The sequence below is a fragment of the Pelobates fuscus genome, chromosome 3 (assembly GCF_036172605.1).
Source record: "Pelobates fuscus isolate aPelFus1 chromosome 3, aPelFus1.pri, whole genome shotgun sequence".
Lineage (NCBI taxonomy): Eukaryota > Metazoa > Chordata > Amphibia > Anura > Pelobatidae > Pelobates > Pelobates fuscus.
Genome location: NC_086319.1, coordinates 197,550,766 through 197,556,595, shown reverse-complemented (window position 1 = coordinate 197,556,595; position 5,830 = coordinate 197,550,766). Strand labels below are relative to the sequence as shown.

The window sequence follows — 5,830 nt, the reverse complement described above, 5'->3', positions numbered from 1 at the left end:
TGCTACAACTTTTTTGCATTGGCGTGCAAAGTGATTAAAGGGACACTATAGTCACCAGAACAACTACAGCTTAATGTATTTGTTCTGGTGAGCAGATTCAGTCCCTGTAGGCTCTTTGCAGTAAACACGGTCTTTTCAGAGAAAAGGCAGTGTTTACATTACAGCATAGGACACCTCCTGGGGCAGTGCTGCACAGTGTTCAGCACTGACATACAGGGTCTCCACCCTCTGCATGAAGACGCTGAACTCTCTTCATATATATGCATTGATTCAATGCATGACCAAGGCAGAGTTTGGCCCACCCCTTTGACGATCTCAGCCGATTGACTGAGCTCATCAATTATGATGTCAGCCAAAGAGGGGACGGGGCCAGAAGCTGCAGAGAGCTGGAAATAAGGTAAGTTTTTAACATAAGAGATTAAGGGGAGGGGGAGAGCAATCCACCTAAACGGTGGTTTTAACACCATAGGGTCAGGAATACAGGTTTGTATTCTTGACCCTATAGTGTTCATTTAAGTTCCCAAAGGGCAAAGTGGAAGTGTGGTCGCTTTGCACATACTGAAATCAGGGCATTCAGCTCACGCACGGAGCGATTTAACTGCCCAAAGTGGTGCAACAAATACCATGCTTTCAATAGATTCTTTATGATGGCAAGATTTAGTTAATAAACCTTTTCAACATAGCTATGCTTATGAAAATTGATCCCAATTGGCTCAGGTCAGCAAACTAGCTGGAAGAAAAAAAATAAATCACTATAACAAATGAACAATGGCAAATTAATCCAAAATCACCAAGCGCTAAGTGTTTTTAAGCCAACCAAAGTACCACAAGTGGATATCAAGGCATTGTGCCAACATCAAAGTTGAACATTTTAGCTTTTATTCCATTCACCAGTTGATGAAAAGGGGGAAAGAGTGAGCATAACAGAATCATGCTGGCTGTAAACTACAGCTGCACTAAAATTTCACTGGCGCATACCATAATTAAATGCATTTGCTTAAGGCAAGTGTAGTGTCGGGTGTTGAGGAACCTATTTTTTTTTTTCCGATCTCTAAATATGCAGTGGTTATATCTATATAACTCACCTTGCGCTTCCATCTGGTGATTGAGATATCTGCACAAACCATGCTCACTCTCCCAATGGAAACACAGGCTTGCGGTCTATTATTCTTCATAATAGCCTCTGCAAACAACACACAGAGCTAGAGAAACTGTTAATCACGTCACCGCTGGACCAGTAATGCTTTTGCAGTAAAAGGATTAAAATTCTGTAATTGCTTGTGGGATGCAAAGCTTTATATTTTATACAGTACATTTGTAAACACTCCTGATTCTCATAAGGTCTTCAGTGAATGGGGAAGGCACAGAGCTCTGCACATCAGCCTGAAAGACAAAATTGCTCCCCTTTATAAAGAGACTGTATTTCTCAGCACCGTACAGTGGGAAACAGTAAACGAGACATGAAGCGTCTGCAGATAGATAACAAAGCGCTATGGGTTCTGGTCATAAAAGCTTACAATCCAAAATGTCAGACAGCTATAAGATTAACAACATACATGAAGTGTATTTACTGAAGTCCTATGAATCCTTTTGGGCCACGTTAATCATTTGTTACAAAATGGCCCACTATATTTAAAAGAGAAGCAAATAATCAAATCTAATTTTCCATTATGTACTACAATAAATTCAGCATCAGGCTGTTTGCGTATTATAAACACTTCGGCTTGGATGTTTTTGTAACTTTACCTGATCGGTAGGAATCAGGAATTGAACCTAAGGGCACTCACTGACAAGATGTGAAAGGCTTATGAGTGCTTGATCATAGCCTATAAATTAGCTCGAGGAGGGAGCAGGGGGAACAGTCACTCTCATAAGCAGGCTGCAGAGGTGGCACATACTTGGCTGAAAAGACTAAGGGGTTTATTTACCAAACAACAATAAACTGGTTTGAAGTGCGATATTTATTGATTCTAGTGGAGTTGGGGAATATTTAAAAATCTGCTAGGTTTACCTAAATGTGGCAATTCAGTTTTTGCTTCTTTTACAGAATAAGCTGTCAGAAAGCAATGGCAAGTCCAGGCGCGAGACGGTTTTTTTTTTTTTTGCTTGCCGTAAACAATATATTTCAATTGGGCTGCATTTCTACACTGGCTTCCCTTAAATTCATAACCAAAATATAAATGAAAGAAGCTGGCTGATACCATAGTATAGAATTGTTTAAAAGAGGTGTCTATTTTTATATGTTCTCTCCCCAAGATGATAAAACAGCTATACCTTTGGACACAATTAAACTCAGCTATGTCTTTTCACCACCCCCTACCACAACACACACACAATCCTCTCCTGCCTTCATATGGAGTAACATGAACCCATGATCTCCACTTGAGATGCAAATTTTGTAAGAAACTGTCTTGTTTTAATATTGCTGGATAAGCTTTTTAAATTATTTAATATTTTTTCAATACACTTTTCAAATTATAGTTTCAACAATAAGACAAAAATATATGTCAATATATCAAAATATAAGATGGTTTTAAATATTTTTTATATTATTAAATCCTTTTAGAAGTTCATTCAAAAATATAATCAGTTGGAAAGCTATCAAGACTAAATCAAAGCCAATGTGAGCAATCGTATATTTCTTCATTAGACTTTTTTTTTCCCCGAAGTGTCAAAGCATTAAATACTTTCTGAGAACATGCTTCCTTAGAAAGTATAAAAGTGTAAATTGTGACCAAAAACACAGACTGAATAAGTTAATACTTTAAAGAAAAGTCAACTTCCATAGACAATCTATATTAAAAAGGGACACTATAGTCACCCAGACCACTTCAGCTCAATGAAGTGGTCTGGGTGCCAGGTCCCCCAAGTTTTAACCCTTCAGATGTAAACACAGCAGTTTCAGAGAAACTGCTATGTTTACTTAGCAGGGTTAATCCAACCTCTAGTGGCTGTCTTCCTGACAGCCGCTAGAGATGCTTCTGCAACACTGGATGCGAAAATCGCATCTAGCATTCAGAACATCCATAGGAAAGCACTGAGTTTGCCGCGCATGCGCATTCTGCTCCACTCGGGAGCTGAAGTTGGCGCGGGAGGAGAGGTCACCAGCGCCGAGGGAGGGGGACCCTGAGGGTGTGGGGTTCTTATAGTGATCCTTTAACTTCTTTGTAATGTAATAGGAAAAAACAGCCATAATAAAAAAATTAAAGAAAAAGTGCCTTGTTTTGCCCTTATCATGAAGTGGTTAAAGAGAAATTTAATGGCTACTCATACAGAAAATAAAGAAGCAAAAAAGACCAACAATAGCTCCTCTGAACTGTCAATTGTAAATGGTATTAATAATAAGGCCAATGAGAACTTGTTCAAGATTTTATCCCTTTAGGGAGGTATTTTCTCATACTTCACGTCTTGTGGGACCATTAATCAAAGTGCAAAGATTGGAAATCCAGGCAAAGCGGTTATTACACCTGTGGAAAGATTAACTGTCTCTGGACTTACTGAAAGTTAAAGCCATTATCTTAACAGGAGCTTTTACGTTAATAAAAAGGAGTATTCACTGTTCCCTGGGTGCCAAGCCTTGGCTCAGCAGTTGTTATTGAACAACATTTCAAGAAATCTCAGCCAGCCAACAAGTATTCGGAGAAACATTATCCACCAACAGCTGGAGCGCCAAGGTTTGTCTACTGGTCATTACGTTGTGTTTACATTTTTTATTGATTCACAAGATATTTTTTTTTAAATACAAACTTGCGCTGTCCATTACCAGTCTCCTCTGTAATTAGAATAAAGACCTTTTTTCTGCTGAATATAATGAGGAAGATTTATCAAAGTGTCACAGATAGTTTTATTATCCCTTTTTAGAGCATTTTATTAATTTGTTTTGGGGAGGGGGTTAGTCTGTTGCCAGTTTTGCGTCCTACCCACAATTTTTAAGTGCATGCATTTTTTTCTCTGTACTGAAAAGGATTTATGAATCTTTCTAGTCAATTTCTCCACAAGAAAAGTGTTCTGTTTCACACCTCTTTTTTTCCAACCACTATATACATGGCGCTTTTTTCTGAGTTAGTTATTTTTCAGAAAAAGTTGTGTAATTTAGGCAGAGAAAAGTCAATACTATTTAGATACCATTCTTCGAACAATTTAATAAAATACAAATAGATTAAAGCGCAAAAATAAAATACACTTTTCAGATCACTTTGATTACCCCCCACACCCCAGTGTTTTGAAGTGAGTGACAGGTCCATTGTAATGAATTGAGATACAACTAATAAAAAAAAAAAAAAAAAAAAAAAGAGTTGTCACACAGTATCCAAGAATGTTTTCCTTGTGTTTTTTGTTCCATAACATATTGAAAGATACCCACCAAAAGTATATATGACAATCACTAGACTTCATGTTACAGCTGAAAGGTGATATGAGGTTTTATCTTTTATGCGCTCCACAGTAAATAGGGATTTATACAACACAGAAAATAAAATCATGGTAAATAAATTCACCAGTAAATCTAAGATAAGTCAATCACAACCAGTTAAATCAGCAGGAAAATTGTTTAGTCTCCCAGTAAGAGTCTCAGTGATTTTAGAGAAGCTGACAGAAGTGGCCTCTCTTAATTGTCCCATAAATTATTTTCTTATCCCCAGGCCTCCCCTTTCTCCCATAACTCAGCCTGCTCTAAGCATTCCTTGCAAGCTTCACAGCTAATTCCCACCAGCCTGTAGCTACAACTTTACCCCCTGGATGTGGCCTACATCCCAACACACACACACATTATATATATATAGGCACACAACCACCACATTCTGATACACTACTGTAAACACACACACTACCATACCATACCATACCATACCCTTACATTGCTCTGTAGGATATGTACATTACACATGTAATTATAGACACAGACACCCAAATATGCACATGTACTTCTGTAGGCTCACGTAGATTCAGAGCTACGGTTTGCTTTTTGATTCCATGTATTCAAACATAGATATGTTTATGCACGATCTGAATGAGTAATAGATAGAAACCCACACAGATTTATACACATGTATACACTCACATTCATTGAGCACGGACCACTGAGAACATGCAGAGCAATTAAAACAAGTCCACCCAGGAGATTGACCCGTGCCCCTTGTTACCTGTTGTTCTCATGGCTGCTTCTGGGTTCTGGGCCCGATCCCCGGCCTGCTAGTTCTCCCTCTCCCTCCCCTAGCCTGTCCCTGTGCTGGGAAATGTTTCACAGGCAGAGAGAGAGGATCCCAGCGCTGCACCACCGTGCTAGGGAGGGAGGGAGGGATGGGGGAAGGAGGGGACAGGGGGAGGAGAGAGGGGGAGGTTAGCGAAGCCTTCACAAAGCAGGCAGTGCTGGGTGCCATTAACCCCTTAAACGCTACTCAGTATGACAGCGAAGGGGTTAATAGGTCTGGTACCTGCCTGGTTTGCAGTCAGTGTATCAGATGGCCGTGGGAAACATTCTGATACTTTGTATCCCTTTGTATGTGGACATTCTGTGTCACGTGATGCTGTGTGGAGCTCAGTATGGCATTATTGAGGCGTAAATCAGGGAATGTCTCTCTTGACACCTCACAGCTAGTCGTAACTCTATTCCTGTGCATTTTTTTTAAATTAGCTGTGTTAGAGAAATATTTTTTTTTTTTTTTTTTACAGATATGAAGTAGTTGCAAAATAGTCTATAGGTATTGCTTATTATAGTATATGTGTGTTATTTATTAGAAAAAATAATAAGGTTTACAAAAACAAAGAGAGGTTTGTGCAACGAAAATAATGCAAGTGATTTATTTTACCAAAAAGTTCTTGAGGAAATATG

The 5,830-nt window shown here is 38.9% G+C and overlaps 1 protein-coding gene across 2 annotated transcripts in view; it reads right to left on the bottom strand.

Moving 5' to 3' along the window:
• Nucleotides 1-5,486, bottom strand: part of NDST1 (N-deacetylase and N-sulfotransferase 1) — a 95,690-nt gene extending 90,204 nt beyond the window's left edge. The window contains exon 1 of one of the 2 annotated variants that reach the window (XM_063447883.1): nucleotides 5,142-5,486. The gene's annotated coding sequence lies outside the window, so the exon portion shown is untranslated. Of the gene's footprint in view, nucleotides 1-1,746; nucleotides 1,825-5,141 lie in introns of those variants that run through there. The other variant, XM_063447884.1, reaches the window with a different exon arrangement.
• Nucleotides 5,487-5,830: the final 344 nt, after the last annotated feature.